Genomic DNA, 17291 nt, shown 5'->3' with positions numbered 1-17291 from the left:
CTTGTCTTGCTGTCCAGATGTGGAGATGGCTTTGACCGCCGTGAACATACTGCAAACCCCGTGTTTGCTGTCCCAACTCCTTTTTTTTTTTTTTTTTTTTTTTTTTTTTTTTTTAAATGAGAAGCTGCCAACTGCAAACTTGGATGGGAGCCATTTATTTGTAGCACAGTCAATCTTCCCTTAAAGAAAACCACCAGCGAATTAGCTTTTGCATAGTGTTTCAATCAAAGCATTTGATCCTTGTTTCTGCGAGATAATCCTAAGAACTTCTTATTTGGAGAATAGAGGACCGTGATGGATTTAATTCATAAAGGGAAGCAGCCGTAAGGAATGTAAATGTAAGAGGCTGATAAGGTAGGATTTCCTCGTTGCTATGGCAACCCCTGGGTCACGAGCCTGAGAAAATATAAAGTAAGTCCTGGAGCTGTGAAGATGATTATAAAATTTAACTGTCACTCTTCATTTGGAGTTGATGGCAAACATTATTTACTTAAGTTTATCTCCAGGCGGGCGAGGATCCTTTCTTCCTCCTTTAGATCGGAGCCCTGGATCACAAATGAGCACGTCGTGCGCCGCCGCCGTTCCAAAGCCAACCCGCTATTTGTTGTTCTGAGCAGACGATTTGCACGGAATATCGCTGTAGGTTCGGGCTGTCCCTATGGAAAGCGGAGGAGTTACCCGGCAGTTTCCCTATGGAAAACAGAGGAGTTACCCAGAATTTTCCCTATGGAAACCTCCCTGGCACGGCTGGGCACCTCAGTTGTCCTCTGTGTGTCCTTAACCCTTCTGCTGTTTGCATCGCTGTGTTTTGCCCAGCTTTTTAAAAAGGGGAGGAAAAGCTCTTGCGATTACCTGAAGGATGTTCCAGCTCCAGGGCTGGAACATCTGACCCAAATGAAGAGCACTAAAAATCATCCACAATCTCACTCTGAAAGTTTTTTACTGCATTTGAAAGATCTTTCTATTGCCACTCAGTCTTACTTGAGGTGATAAAAAGTGAAGTCATTTGATTCAAAGAGTTCACATAAAGTAAATTCCTTTTAAGGCTTTTCAGTGAGTACCGGAGTTAACGCGATGCTATTTTTGAGGCCGGCCTCACGATTTCAATTGGGAAACTCTTTCACCTCCGCGGCTTTCATCCCGAAATGCAGCTGGCGCGGGCGAGCGGCACATTCTGGTACGGATCAGAGTTTATAGCCGTTACTAAAGAGAAGTAGCTCTTGTGGAAATGGAGCAGAGAATTACGACTGTACTAAAAAGCCCCGAATTCAGTACATTTCCCAGGTGGAAGGTTTTGCAGCGGGTTGTGGTGGTGGATGCGGGTCCTGGGGCTGCGGGCTCCCTGTCCCTGTCCCTGTGCCGAGAAGCGCTGCAGCTGGGGACAGGTTTGCGTACATGATGCGTTTGCTTCTCTTTCCACCGTCTATAATGAACGTGTTTGCCTCGAGCAGAGGTGTCTTGTTGCTGTGTAGGGCTTCCCCGTGTGTCTGTCCCTCCCCGCTGCAGAGATGCCTTGGCTGGAGAATTGCCATGGAAAGCGGGGAAATACCAGAGCAGGAGATGGAGTTGTCTCAGCTGCTGCTATCCGTGCTCTTAACATTTGCTTCGGGGGCTGAAGACTCTTTTACCGAGTGTCAGAAAGGCTGCAGGTGAGCCCTCGGTGTAAAATAAAATTTAAAAAAGCTGTCCCTGCCTCCCCAGTGCTGTCCCCAGGTCAGCGTCGCCCGCAGCGTGTCCCGTGGAGAGCCGGGCTGTCCAGGAGCTGCAGCTCTCAGTGGAGACAGCCCGTAGAACAAGTTACCAAATGGAAACCGACTCAACCATTTTTTTTCTATGTGGAAAAAAAATATTCAGGAAGGGGGAAAAAAAAAAAATCTCAGGAATGTTTGTGTTTCTGTTGAGAGTCCAGTACCGCTTCCTGCAAGAATTTATTTTTGGAAATTTTCACTCGATAGGAAAGTGATACTTTTCTCCCTAGAGCGCTTGAGATGTTGGTTTCCCTGTTGATAACCCAATTTAGCCGGGATTAAAATAAAGCTGTTCTGTTTGCATCTAGCTTAAAATAGCTAATAGAAAATGATGATTTTCTCTCAGAAAGGAGTTTTGCAAAGGTAGCTTTAAAGCGGTTTGCTGTTTTCCAGGTTATGTTCCTTCTGCGCACTTTGCGGGGGTTTAAACGTGCAAACAAACGGGCCGCGTCCCGCGGTCCCTCCGGCGCGGGGGTGCGACGCCGCCCGGGTGTGCACAGCGTCGCTCCCGCCTCGCCCGTGGCCGTTGCCGCGTCCGGAATCTGCAGTGGTTTCAATTTTGTTGTGGTTACTGGTGGGGAAGGCTGAGTTCAGCACGTGCTGCGCGTGGTTCGCAGCAGACGTTCGGCCCAGACCCACCGCGCTTGTCCGGGCAGCGTTTAGTCGTTCGAGGCCTCGATTCGGGAGGGGACGTGGAAAACCCGGTCCTAAAGGCTCCCCCAGGACGGGCCGTTGTGCTGGAGCTCCCAAGTGCCAAAGCGAATCGGGACGTCCCGGCGTAACGTGTGTGAACACAAACGAGCGTTTCTATTTAGCTTCTCATCGGTTCCCTTAAGCGTTGCGGTGGCTCTAAATCGATGGGAGATTTAGCTCTACCACCCTTATTATCCCCAGTTTAAGGTGGAAAATGCTTTTTTGCAAGCGTGGGGGTGAAAGTCTTTAGAGTTAATTAAATCTGTGAAGAAATGAGCCGAGGTGAGTGCTCGTTAGGCCTCTGCAGCACGAGCGGGGACGCCCCGGAGCCGCCGGACCCACCAGCGTTCGGTAACGTCTTGTTCTGCCACAAAACGGAGATTTCGGGCAACGCGCGTGCAGGTGGAGCCAGACATAGCTGCTGGTCCCAGACCGGCAGGTCCGTCCGTTCTGCGCGGTGCGCCCGGGTCTGCGGCCCCGCGCAGCGGGGGGGAGAACGCGCTCGGCTCTCAGAAACATTTCGCAAAGTTAGAATGAAAAGCGCTGAGCTGATATACAACAACGGTGACAGAGAGATGGGTGAAGGGAGCTGCTGGAAATACACAGCTGAGCTGGAATTTGTAAAACCGGGCTTTTTCTCGTGTCGTACTGAGCTCTCTGCTGTTGCTTTCTCCTTTCTGCAAGGCGCAGATTGCTCGTGATCTGCTTCGCCTGCCTCCTATTGATACAGCGGCAGAGATCGATGATTAATGAGCACACAGAACGGAATTAGCTCTCAACACGGGGTCGCTCGGTGAGCGGGGAAGATGCTGGTGCTGGTGCATCGGTCCCCCAGGAGACGTTCGAGGCAGGGCCGACATGTGCAAGCGTTTCTGGCCAGAACAAGTTGGGCAGCCATGGGCGTGGGTGGAATCCCACGCTGACATTTGAGATACCTGCCACTAAAACGAGAGGCAATTGCAAAGCAGCAGCGGGAAATGTCGCGTGTTCTGCTCCTGTACACGAGATGAGGCAGCGCACACGAGCAGGCGAAGATGCACACCCAGTAAAGATCGTTATGACTAAGTACAGAAGTAGAAGATCAACCTACGTTTGTATTGCCAACTTTTTAAACTGCCAAAACGTAAGGACTGTGTTAAATGCGTGCCTTTCCCAGCAGATCGCGGTAGGCCTGTTTGTGGGTGTACCGTACCGCAGGCCATGATGACTCTGTTCCTTTGCCCCTGGGATGGGAGCGCAGGTCAGTGCCCCTGCCACTAAAGGGGCTCTGGCTTTTTGGGTTTTGCAGCCTGGAGCAGTTAAACTGCACCAGGGCTGGAACACGGTATGCTGTGGTTGCACAGAGGGCTCAGTGCTCCAAACTGCTCAGCTCCAACAGGACTCCGAGTTTGATGTGGGTTTTTCGTGGAGATCGAGAAGCTTCAGGATTTCCAGAGAGCAGCTCTTGTTCTCATTGCCAGGTTTCCTTGCTTCCAGGTGTCATTAAAAATCCCCATTCCGAGCAGCCTGTGTCATCCTGACCACACGCAGTGATGGCTGGAGTGGTGGCCAGGACCGCCGTGGTTACACGCAGAAAAACACGGTTTTGTACCGAAGCACCTTCCTGTCCCTGCTCCGTTAAACCTCGAGGCGGGCGCTGCTCAGTTCTGCACACGGACTTTGCGTCTGCGCTTTGCATTGAAGTTTTGCTTTGTTCTGCGTGCCCGTGATTGCGTGGGCTCCAGACCTCTTACCGACCCTCACAGTTCCAAAACCCAAACAGCCTGTGGAAGCTTTGGGGGATGCTGGAAAAGCGTGTTGTGACCGTATCGAGTCTGTAATTTCTGGAAAAGAAGGGAGGTGAACACGAGAGACAGAAATCGGCTGTTCTCTTTGTAAGTGAAAGGTCACGTTACTGAGCACTGCAGGGTGGATTTCTGAAAAATGAGCTCCTGTTTGCGAGGAATTAGAATGGGTCTGAATTTTTTTTCCACATGTGACCTTTAAAGATGCTGCTCCTAGATTGATAAGCAGGCCGATGCTTTTAGAAACCCAATCCAAAATTTCTTTCTCATAGAAAGACTGTCTTTCACACGCCATGGGTGTTACTTCCAGAAAACGTTCCTTTCTGTCACCCCTCTGGGGACATACATGCTTGTTGCAGACAAATAGATGAGTTTCTGGTGACGTCTCCTCTTTGCTGTTGGTCGGCCCTTGTCTTCCGTTCAAGGAGAAACTGGAAGATGCAGCTTCTACCCGAGCCAGGCTCTGAATAGAGCACATGAGAGCAGTTACTCTGGATAATTGCACCGCACTGTTTTCTTTAGTGTTCCTGGGGGATGTTGATGTAGTTCTTTTGCTGCAGTTCTGAGACTGTTCTCTGACCTGTTTCTCAGCCTTCACATTTTTACTTGGGGAAAACTTTCTAAGTAAAGATGCTGAATTTCCTTCTAGTTCCTATACAGATTATGAAACAGCGAAGACTGTGTGTGCAAGTCTGAGAACGGTGTAAATGTATTTGGAGAACAATGCTCGGGGTCTTGGACTGCTGTGTTCAGCTAAATGGTGCATTGGGGTCTGAGCCATCCGTGGGACGCGCCGAGGTGTGAGTTGTGTGTTATCCGTCCCTTTCCTTAGGCAGAATGGCTCCCCTGGCCTGCGGAAACCGCGTTTCGGTGCTGGCAAAGGGCGGCCGCGGAACCGAGGACACGGAGGCGATCCCGCCCCGCTGGGGATGTTCCGGCACCGGTTTGCACGGCACGGCGGCAGGGCCGGTGTCGGTGCCAAGCAAAGCTCTCCGGGCCGGCCGAGCCACCTGGTTCCGAGCCAGACAGCTGCGTTTGGGGTTTTCACGGCGTTCTGCAGCGCTGGGAGACCTCAAAGCAGCCTGGCCTGGTATTGTGCTGAGAGCCGCATTCCCAAGCAATTACCAAACTGCTCGACATGGGTAATGAGCCCAGCTTTGGGAAGGGATGCGGGAAGACAAAAGCAAAACTCAGAGTGAAAGCTGCGAAAGCTTTTGACGTGAATAGACGAGGGTTGTTAATTGGGCTCCGTTCAGAATGTTCCCCTGGCTCCGGCTGCGTGTCCAAACCGCAGCGCGGGGAGAACAGCCCGAGCTGCGGCTCCTCTGCATTTCACTCTTAATGATTTTTCGGCTGTGCTGATGAGGCGTGATTGAGCTTTTTTCAGACCAGAAAAGGATTGCAAGTCGTTTTCTCAATGGGGCGAGTCTCATCATAGCAAAAAGCTCCCCCGGTGCTTTGGAAGGTTTTGCTGTCTCTCCATCAGCCATGTTCTCGCGAGCCCTGATGGGGGATGATGCTCGGGAGGTTTTTATTGCCTAACACCCCCATGCCGGTGGGTCTTGGACAGGTGAACCGTGCTGTGGGTGCTGCTGGAGGACAGAGTCCAGTCCTGAAGCACCAAAACCTTCTTGTTTCACATCAAGTTGAGACCAACTCCCAAAATCTCACAGCTTAGAGTAACGCGGGAGCTTTGCAAATGGGCGGGCTGGCGCTTGCTGGGTTCAAGCTCCCGTTTGCAAAGCAGAAATGCAAAGCTGCCTTAGGTGCAGCAGCACAACAGTTCCAGGTGAGAAAGCATAACGAAACGTAGATTTTGTAAACAGACAGTCCCCTGTTGCACATACCTGTCGGTGCCCTGGGGTTTGTACTCAGGTATTTTAAATCTTCCTGCTTCTGAATGTTTTCCTTGGAGTTTGCTAAGTGCCAAACAAGAAGTGAAGTTTGAATAAACCTCCCTTTGGCTCCTGCAGTTAGTTATTGCCAGGTGTGCTCAGAGACAGGCGTGTGGTGTCTGCACAGTAACTCTCCTATCAGCACACACTTTGCTGATGTTTATTTAGAAAACAGACCGAAAACCCTCTGAGCCAGCCTGAAAAACGGGTCCCGCTGGATTTTGGTGATTCGACAGGTACAATGTGTCTCGCGGTTCAGTCTGAAACACGGACTGTGGCTGGAGGGCGGCAGCTTTAATTCCTTATATCGCATTCCGGATTGAAAGGCAGAGTTTGGCAGCTGGATCTCTTTCCGTGCTGACGCCCTCCCTCCATCTGATTGCGCTATTGTTTCTTCGGGCGTATGAAAACAGACTTTGCCTTGGCTCGTTAGGCGCCGTCCCCGCAGCCCGGCCGTGCGACGCGCTCGCTGCGCGCCCACAGAACCCGCGCTCGCTGCAGCGGGGTTTGCTAATGAGCAGGGTGCCATCCGGGTGTTTTGGAAATTGTACGGAACGGCATACCCGTAAAGCCTTACGACTCACGATGGTTTGTTTTGCTGTCGCACGGCGAGCCGGAGCATCCATCACCCCATCGCCAGCGGTGCTCGGGGATAATCCACCCGCGGAGCAGAGTGCGGGCTCCCCGCTCCAGGGCTCGGTGCAGAAGCCACCCAAGTGGCATTTCAGCAAAAGCCATTTTAAAGTTTTTAGACTGCTTTTAGGAGCCAGATTGAGCCAGACTGTGATTTCAGTGACTTGCTAAAAGAATTACCCACGCTGAGTTATTGTGCTTAATGTTTGTAGCTCTAACATATGGTGCATCGTACAGTTAATTGACAGCAGCATTACTGAAAGTTCGAGGCTTCTGCATTTTAAGGACAGGTAGTTTTGACAGACCTTACTCTAAGTTAGAGGGTGTTTCATAAAGTGTTTTTGCACAAGAGTGATCTAGAGGGAATTTATCTTGCTTTTGGATGCAAGTGCAGCTCCTGAATAAAACAGTCAACTGCTGAAAACTTCCACGGTTGTGCTCTGAGCTGTTTATCGCAGATTCCTTCCCTTCCGAACGAGCCTGCTTGTGAGCGTTCTGCCCTCGGTGTGCTGCGTGCCGGAGGGCCAGGCGTTCAGCTCCATCAGAGCTGGCAGGAATAAGCGGATCTTTGCAAACTGTTGGGGTTTGAGAAGGGAATGTTGAAGACTGTGCATAATTTAAATTGTTCTTGAAAGAAATGCTAGGCGAACGTCTGGTAGATTTTCAGCTGTTGGCAACACCTGTAAAAGGTCTCGTGTGTCCCTCGTGTCAGAGGAAGGTCTGAGTGCGCTTGGCTGTGACGGGGGGACACCGGGACAAGCTGCGGGAGGATGCGATTTAGAAATACAATCCCTGTATTGACAAAGAAAGAGAGGGGAGCCCATCTGTATATTGACCTCAGCCGCCCACCATGGTTCTCTCCGGCGCAGACACGAGTGACGGGTCCGTCCACAGCCACAAACCTGCCCTGAAACCAGGAACCTGCAGCCTTCTTGAGGTTGCTTTGTAGTCGCGGCCACGTCGGTGCTGCGTGCGGGGCAGAAGAGGCCGTGTTTAATTCTAATAACGGCAGAGATAATGTTGGCTTTGCGATAGTCCTTGGCACAGCTGTTCTGCAATATCCACGGCGGGACGCGGTGTGAATGGTGAGCGAGGTATTGAGCCTCCAGGATGTTTTCCTTGCTTCTCAGCACTGGAATGGATTGCTTTGGTTTATTGGAATAGTGCTGACTTTGTGCTCGCCGTAATTAATTCCCTTTGCTAGGCTGGGAGGAAGGTTGGTTCTAATTTCCTGCAATTCTTTTATCATAAGGCCAAAGGAGAAACTCAGCATAGCGAACAGATAGGAGCGCTGCATACATGCATTTAAATTCAGTTTCCAGCAGTTAAGAAGACAGATTTTTAGTGAAGTGGTCTCTGTGTTTGCACACAATTTTAAAACAAGGTGACCCATGGGACTGGGGCTGGGATGTCGTGTCCGTTTCCGAGATCCCTGGCTGTACCTGTGGGCAGCTGTAAATGTGCAACAAGAGGTTCACGAACAGCCCTCGTACGGCAGGTGAGCGGCTGGAGGAGCTTCAGCCACGGGTGCGGGGGCAGGAGGAGGCTGGTGGGGCCAGAGCACATCTTTACACCCACCGGAGTCCCTTCCGCTCTGAAACCTGCTCCTCGACCTTAGAAATGTGGCAGCTGAGCAGCCCAGGGAGCGGCCAGAAGAGGCGGCAAAAACTCACTTGAGAACCACGAGGGCAAAAAAACCTGGGGGAAGAATAAGTTTCTTGGACATTTTCACAGATTGAGGGGTTTTCTTCCCCAAAGATGGCAAGCATCTCATGGCCCTCGCTGTTCTTGTGTCCTTTCTAACATCCCTTTTGCTCCCCATTGCCACCCACAGGACACGTTCCCATCGGGAACAACCTCACTAAAGACCAGCAGCGCCAGTTGCCGGGTCCTCAGGATGCCGGTTACCAGTTGCTGGTTGCCGGGTCCTTGGGATGCCGGTTGCCGGGTCCTTGGGATGCCGGTTGCCAGGTCCCCGCGATGCCGGTTGCCTTGCCAACACGCTGCGGAGGAGAGCGATGTCGGAGCAGAGACAGAGGAGGAGGAGGAGCCCCTTCTGCCTAAAAACACACATTTACACAACCGCAGAAAGGGGGAAATAATAAATACACGCACAAGCACTCAGCATTCTCTCCTTGCTACTTCTGCAGTTGTACCACAGCATAATTTTTTAATGGTGGGTAATGATGAAACATCCATTTCAAATCCGTTGGTTTGGGTTTTTTTCCTTCTGTCTGAGGCTGCAGAGTCAGGGAGCTCGACATGGTTTACAGTCAACTGGGTGCCTGTGATCCTTATTGATGGAGCTGATGCCTGCTGGTGTTTACTGTGTGAGGATCAAGGAGGAGCAGTAAATTGAAAATTGCTTCTAATGGGCTCAGTTTGCATGTTTTAATTCTTCTCAGGAGAAAACAAGAAATGTTGGGATTTTAAAATAGAACAGGCACAGCAGTATCTAGTAGTGCACGTTGCTTGTGTTTTCCTTTCTTTACGGTTCGCATCCCTTTTGTGGCAGCTCAAATACACAGAAAGCAGATGCAAAAACGCCGTTTTCTCTCGGGCCTCCTGCCTGTTGCAGGAATACGGTGCGTCCGTGAGCGCCGGCATCGCGGCGCCGGCCGCGGCTCGTCCTCGGGGACCCTTGTCCAGGTTTGGGGTGGCAGTCACTCGTCCTGCCCCTGGTTTGGGGCGCCCCGGAGCCCTCGCCAGCGTCGACATGCGCAGGCACGCAGCCCCGTGCGCAGAGTTAACGATTCGCTCAAAACCGTGCAAATCGGAAACGTAAAGGGTTTTCCTGCTGCAGTTTTGCCTGCGCCAAAGACAACAGCGACTCGAAGGCGCTGGAGCCGTCTCGCTCTTTCTCGAGGCAGCGTTTTGATAAATGTTGATGAGTTTAACTGTAAAAGTAAATGACATTTATAGCACGATGTATGCTTTACCCAGTGCTTAATTATATCTAATGGCGTTGCGTGTAAAAGGCATTTACCATTTTACTTTTGTTTAAAATGACAATCTAAACTTCAAGGCCTATGGGCTTTTGTACAAAGACGAAGACTTAATTAAAAACTAAATACAATCAATTTTTAAAAGGCATCTGCAGCTTTAAGAAATATGTGATAAAATTCACCAAAGGCTTGATCAGAAGGGACTACTTGGAGCTCAGGTGTCGCCGTCATCAGGGGGATTATATTGATTTTGTGGCCTCATTGCTAGAGGCAGTAAGGGGGATTGGGCTAACGCCATTTATAAAATCGCCGTTTCTTTTTGTGTGCACTATACGGTTTCTTTTCCCATCCTTCCAACTTTGCCTCTGTCCTGTTTGCCAGCAAACAGACCCAGATTGGCTATTGAAAAGCCGGCGTGAAGGATGAGCGTGTACCAAGCGAGCCGCGTCTTTACAAAGAGGCGGCGCTGGGGCTCTGCGCCTCCTGCAGCTGGCGCGGCCCGGCGGGCAGCGCGGGGCTCGCGACCATCTGCCCTTCCTCTGCTTTTATGGGTTTAGTCAAAGCAAATCCCAGAGATGAACGTGGAGAAAAAAATACAAAAGTGCATTTTGTTTCTCCCAGCCTGGAAGAGCTGCTGGGCAGAGGCTGAAGGGAGATGTGCGGAGTCTGTAGCAAGTACTTTAGTGTTTCAAGACGTTAGCATTGGTCCTTTACTAACACTTATAAATCTGGTGGGTGCCAGATTGAGGGCTGATGCTGCATCTTTTCCCAAGGGCTGAGCCTTTGGGAGCACAGAGCACTTTATAATTGTATTTTGCTTTTTGCATCAATGCTGTTTCCATCTTGGGCGGTGGTTTTCCTGTCGCTTCGTTGTTCAATGGGTTTGCACGCGGGGTTTAGATGTCCAAGCTCTCAATCATTTGAGCTGGTCAGTGTTTTGCTTTCTTGTTTTCCATAACAGCAAATACTTTGGATAAAGGTTCTGCAGGTGTTTTACTGAACGCTTACAGAATAACTTCTGTGTATAATGCAGCAAGGAAAGTGTTGTAATTTAGAGCTGACTGCACGCCGCCTTAGCCAAAGAATGGGAATTGGCCGAGAATACCCCAAGAAAAATATTGTATTCCAATCTATTACCTATTATCCCACTATGCTTCAGGACATTTTCTACAGGTTTGCACATTTGATATTAATTTCATCATTTACTTCTTGCCTATTGCAGTGGTGGAACTAAGGATTTCCAAACGGCTTTAACTCGCGCACAGGCAGTTAAGGGAGATCCTTTCTCTAGGAAAGAGATCAGGCTGGTGATCAAAAGTCATTTGGGTGATTTATAGAAATAAAGATTTCTTGGATTTAGAAGAGATTATTAAGCTGCGCGTTGTGACAGATGCTACTGACAGTAAAAAAAAAAAAAAATGACGTTACAAAATTTGCAAGAAATGGGTTACAGGTATGGATATAAGACATATGTGCTCATTAGAGGAAAATGAAACCCTTCATCTCACTTGAAAGCGCTTTCCTGGCTCTTGGAGAACCTGTCGCTCTGACTGATCCGTATCGGCGGTTTGGGGCCGTGGGCGTTGCTGTCGGATCTGAGAACTGAGTGTAGACAAAACTGGGGTTTGATGGCGCCGGCGTCTTTGCGCAGCACCTGGACCTCACCGCGAGCCGGGCGGCGAGGGATCCCCTGGGGAGATCCCCCTGCTCCCGGCGCGGTCCCGCTCTCTGCTGGGGTGGTGCTGGTTTGACGGGTGCCGGGGACCACGCAGGAGATTTTCCTGCATGCCACAGGTGGCCGTTGAGAGCGTGAGCGGTGCCGTCCTCAGCCCGGAGCGTGTGGGTGCTGCCAGCCCCACGGCACACAAATGGAGGTGACAGGGCAGGTGACAAACCTGAAACACGAGAATCCCCTCGTCCCGTTCGCAGGGGCTGCCACAGCTTTCCCGCGTGGCAGAGCGGGGAATGGGGCAGCAGGGGCTGGGGAATCGTGTTCTGGTAATGAGCAGGTACTGATTGCGCTCGTTGTCTGTGAAACCTGGATATTTCCCCAGCGCTCCCCCCGGACCTGCAGCGACCTGCGGCACGTGGGCTCGGAACGGAGCGAGTCCCGACGGCGAGGAAATTCCACCGGTGTTTTAAACGCCGCCTGACTTGGGGTTTGCTTCCCTGGATCTTGGCTGAGTCCTTGATAGCGATGCAGCTGGAAGATAAAATGCAGATAAGGAGCTCTGTATTAGGGCGGCATTAATAATAAATGAGTGTTGATCCTAATTGAGGATTATTTAAACACACTGGAGGGAGGCAGCAGTCTGCTGGGACGTGTTGGCAAACACCTTCTCCCGCGCCGACGCTGCTGCTGAGCGGCCGCCCTGGCGGGGACACCCGGGGCCGGGTTTGTGGGTGGCCCTGGTGATGGTGGCTCTGCAGGTTCACCCGGGGCCGGGTTTGTGGGTGGCCCTGGTGATGGTGGCTCTGCAGGTTCACCCGGGGCCGGGTTTGTGGGGTGGCCCTGGTGATGGTGGCTCTGCAGGTTCACCCGGGGCCGGGTTTGTGGGTGGCCCTGGCCGTGGTGGCTCTGCAGGGACACAAGGGACAGGTCCCTGCCTTGCAGAGTCCCCCCGGTGCCCGCAGGCATCCCTCGGGGCGGCGTCCCGTCCTGCCTCCCTCTCAAATCCTTCACAAAAAGATGTTCCTGTCTGCTGCGTACGAGGAGCTGCTGCTGTCCTGTGGATGATGCTCTGTAAACCTCTGACCTTATGAGTCTGGGAATAAGTGACCTTTTATTGTCTCATGATGGACTGTCAGCTTCCAGAATCGGCTGCTTCTCTTCCTTCAAAGCTGTTCGTGTGGTGAGTCAGTTAAACTCCTGGACCATTCTTATGTGGATGGATAGATAAAATAAAAAGCTGCCATAGCAACATCTTTTATTTAAGAATTGTCAGAAGGGTTAAGAAACTAGTTCTAAAGCAGGGAAAGCATAGCACACAGCTTTCCAGCTTAGCCATGGCAGCAGAACATGCAGATGGTGCGTTTAGATATCTGAAGGTCCGTTGTGGCGAGCGTGACTCATGGTTCCTCCCTCAAATGCTCTGAACCCATGAACTGGAAATGTGGTCGCGCTCTGAAAGACCACATTTCTGGCGATCGTTATGAATTGCTCTCTGTGACAAGGTTTGGTTAGAAACGTGGAATGAGATGTGCAGAGCAATAGACATTGTTGGGAGCGGCGCTGACGCCGTGAGCTGTGCCAAACTCCTCCCTGCCCAGCTCCCCGGAGCCTCGTTGGCCGCGTCCCCCTGGGTCAGTGACAGATCAGATCGGTATCGATCCTCAGCATCCGCCACCGCTGACCTTTGAGGGGACAGGCAATGTATTGCCCGGGAATTTTATCTGTTGGTATCTGGATAATAGAAAGACAAACGTGACATCTAATCCCAGCACAGGTGACAGATCGTAAATCTGCGCTGCTGTGGATACGGGTGATGGCAGAGAAGGGAGGGGAGGGGGGAACACGGGGATGTCAGGAAGCGCTCGGGGCTGAAAAGCCTTGTGGCCACAAGCACGCTGGTTTTTATTGTTAAGATCAACAGAGACTTGCAGGCGGTGGGTGGATGGGGCACGGTGACGGGTTTGCTGTGGCGCAGGGATGTGCTGGGGGACGCGAAGCCCCCGTCGGTGCTCTTGGCTCTGTTGTGTTGTGGGGAGCACCCGGATTTGGGGCTGCTCCTCCGCGGGGTTCGCGGGAAGTGGGGCGATCGTGGGAACCTTGGGAATGGGGAACACCGTGTTTAGTGGTCCGGGGAGCACGGCTGAGCAGAGCAGCGGCTCCCTGCAGCGCCGCTCCAGCAGCAGCACACCTCGCCTCTCTAGCTCTGGACCATTTCGGCTACAAACCAGGAGGGAGAATTCCCCAGTGCCATTTCATCACGCAGTAATTCACAGATGTTTAAAGTAAATACAGCCTCTGGTGTCAGTTCGGAGCTATTGTCATCTTTTATTCTTTACTCTTTAAGCGAGCAAAGCCCTAAAGGTGGCTACAGCATTTTTTTCTCCACAAATCTAATAGCTGTGCACAACTTGCTTGCATTTGCAGTATATTTTCCTGAAGTGTATGTTTCCTAACATAAACACGCTCCTCACAGCAAGTAATTTTTAGCACAAGCTCGCACGTTCTCTGTGAGAGGAGGAGAGCAGCTGAGCTGGAGCAGGGAGGCTGGACGGCCCTGGCCCGTTTGCACCTGTCAAAATACAGACTAAGAAGTGGGGACGGGCCGGCTCTGTCCCAATTGCTCTGGGGTGCAGCGCAGCACCCTGCTGGAAGGTGCCTGCGGCTCTCGGTGCTCCGTAAACCGGGATTTCCACGGGGCGAAACGGAACAGCGGTGTGTTGCAGGTGACAGACCTGCACAGCAGAGTGAAGTCAAAAAGGAGATTTTTCTAGAATTCTGTTTGTTTGCTGCCGTTACTGTTGTTGAAGAGCTCCTTGCCGTGGGCAGCGCACTCGCGCTTTGGCCGCGGAGAAGATGTTCAAGAGGGAACAAGAGCTACTTGAATGCAGGAGAGTCTCAGAGGTACTTGACTCAGGGTCACGAAACTGGTAATTACATCTTATTAGAAGAGAAAGTTGCCGTTTCAAAATGTTAGCTGTAAATCTTGGTGCAAAACAAAGTTTTCCCCCGAGGGTGGGGATGGAGGCAGAAGCGGCCTTGCTGAGGGACGCCCGTGTGGCTCGGGCTGGGTGGCCTCGGGCTCCCGTCGGGGCCACGCGGGGGTTGGCAGCACCGGGCTGTCCCCGCGCCGTGCAGCTCGAATACGCGCTGAGGGACACGGGCGGGCGCTGGAAGCCACGTCATCGTTCCTTCACCCATGAAACGATGTCATGAAATTAACTCCGGAGAAAGCAATTTCCTTTTCTTCCTGGCACAATTAGCGGGGATTGTCGGTTCTTCTCCCAAGTTCAAGTGTGACGAGCGTGGCTTTCTCGAAGAGTCTCTCAAGATGCGACGAGCAGATGTGTGGAGCTCCAGCTCCTTCCGCCGGCTCCGCTCTGCCCTCCTTGGAGCACGTCTGCACAGAAGCTCAGTGGCCCTGGGCCTGCTGGCCTCACCTGCTCCGACAGGCCCTGATCACAGCTGGGCCTCCTTGGCTCCTGCAGCCTTCCCAAAACCTCCACAAACCCGCCCGACGCGTCTCACCTGGGGCTGTTGTTCCACCGCCAGGTTCCTTCCAGCGACCTGCAGTGGACTGATGAGTTCTGGCATTCCAGCTACATTAATTCTGTGGATTGATCGTCGTGTCTTCTTTTCCTCGAGCACCTGAACAAATACTTTGTGTATCTGCGTGGGTTGTTTCCTTTGACTCCATTTATTAAGAGGATTTTTTGTTTAGGTGTTGGGACAATTTTTGTTTCTCGGTTTGTGCTGGTGTCCTGCAGACTGAATCAGCAACAGAGGCTGCGGGGAGGGTTGTTCAAATGGAAGCACCGTGCTCGCAAACACGGACTTTAAATCTCTCCCTCCTTTCTCCCTGACGCTTGGCTCTGTCCCGGTGTTCTGCAAGTGGAGAATTCATTTGAAATGTGAGCACCGCGTATGAGCCAAGGTCCCTGGGCTGTGTCCGGCTACGGGGAACTTGTTAGAAACACAATTTACTCGTCTGTGTCTTACTTTGCAGCCTTAAAAGCAAATACTGCAGTGGTCTGAGGCAGAAAGATGTGCAGAAATTAATGGTATAGGTTCTACCCAAATCATTCCTCAGGCTTTGCATCCCTGCACCTCACTGCCCCTTCCAGGAGCTGTAAAACGCGATGCTGTTCTTCGCATTGCACAGAGAGATTGAGTTGATGAGGCCAGAGAGTTGCTTTGGGTAATAAAGGGGTTGTTTTCCCACCTGTCCCCCCAAAGTGCTGCTAATTGGCAGGTGATTTAAAGTTGATTTTCAGTAGCAGCTTGGCTTTGTTTCTCTTCACTTCTGTGACTCTGTGCTGGGTCCCTAAACTTCGTTTTCCCCCCGGTGCTTCCTTTCCTGTTACACCATGCTGTAACGCTGTGAATGTACGTAGTGCTCCTCAAGATACCTAAATACCGCCAGTAAACATTGACCAAGAAACCTCCCGAACTGTTGGCATGAAGATGGGTCTAAAGAGTCCTCGCTTTTTTATTTCGTGCATTTTTATTTTGGAGTTTGCATCGCTCAGCGCGCTCGATGTAGTGGCATCCCGGCGCGAACGGCTTCAGTGGCCTGAACTTCAAATAATTTATTTCTAAATTACTTCTACTGTAATTCTTATTAATTCAAATAGGCTTCTAAGCTGATGTAAAATTCAGTAAATGCGAGGAACAGTTTAATGAATTGAAAATAGGATTGAGTCTTTTAAAGTAAATGTAAAAAAATATGCTAGCAATAATTGCTTAGATGGAAATCGAATCTTAATAGCTTTGTTAATGATTTGTAGGGAATATTGCGTTTATGAGAACATATCAAGCTGATCCTTGTGCAAGAACCTTGTTTTGGATGGCTTTGATGAAATTACTCCCCAGAAGCCGTTAGGAATGTTTAATATTTTGGCTGGCACTGATTTCCAGACGCTGGAACGCGGTTTGCGCTGTGGCTGCCGGGGACCGGTTCTGTGCCGGGGTCCAGCGCCCAGCGATGGGTACAGTGGCATTTTGTGGGTTTGATGGGTTGTCCTGCCCACCGTTGTCTTTAATCAGCGTGACGGGCTCCGTGCCCCCCCGCGATAGGCCCGGCGCTCCTGTCGGGGTTGTGCTCTTTGGCAGCCGCTTCTCAGATTACCATTCAAACTTCATCAATCTCGAGAAACTAAATTTATGCCACGAGGGCAGAAAAATGTGCCGAGACTTCAACTCGGTGCCATCAGGCGTGGAAAGGTGTCTGAGAATTTATCAACCTCTCTTTTTCCAAACGATGCAAACTTTCTGTCAAACATTCATTTCCAAGGCACGTCAACTAATAGAAATAAGTCAGAAAGAAAGAAAGATGGAGGCAATGCAAGACGAGAGAAAAAATAGAGCATAAATAACATTGTTGTGAGATTCCCGGTGCTTATGGACAAATTGACGTGCAAAGCGCTTTTTTCAAATGCCCGTCCCCTGCATTCCTTACCGTGTGGAGCAGATCTCTGTGTGCGTGTGATGCGATGATTCGATTCATTAGGAGGAGAGTTTTCGAGGTGACGACCTGTAAATGATTACAAGGCTCCCGCAGCATAATTGCATCGTTCTTTTTTTCCTGCCTCTGGACATTAATAGCGCCTACTGATTACCCAGAGTGAGTAAAAACCGCTTCCCTAAAGTCTGCTCAAGTCAAAGGATAAATGCTGCTTATAGCCAATTGTTCTTTCAAGGTAATTTAACAAAATTCATCTTTCGAGAGAGGAGGTGGGTTTTTGCCATTTGTGTGTGCGTGGTGCGGAACCGGCTGCCCTGAGGCTGATGCGGGTGTTGCAGCGTGGAGGGGTGTCCAGCGGGAGCTTGTCCCCGTCCTTTGCTTTCCCATACACAGAGCAGACGTCCCAGGCCGTTCCTGCGTCACCTGCCCACGCTGCTCCTGCAGAGAACACAAGTTGTTC

At 51.1% G+C, this 17291-nt stretch overlaps 1 protein-coding gene across 11 annotated transcripts in view; it reads left to right on the top strand.

Annotated features, from left to right (window-relative positions):
- CADM1 (cell adhesion molecule 1) overlaps nt 1-17291 on the top strand; it is a 124035-nt gene that overhangs the window by 69867 nt on the left and 36877 nt on the right. The gene's annotated exons all lie outside the window — the stretch shown is intronic.

The sequence above is a fragment of the Caloenas nicobarica genome, chromosome 26 (genome assembly GCF_036013445.1).
Source record: "Caloenas nicobarica isolate bCalNic1 chromosome 26, bCalNic1.hap1, whole genome shotgun sequence".
NCBI lineage: Eukaryota > Metazoa > Chordata > Aves > Columbiformes > Columbidae > Caloenas > Caloenas nicobarica.
Note: the sequence above shows the minus strand (reverse complement) of the source record. Positions and strands in the feature narration are given on the sequence as shown.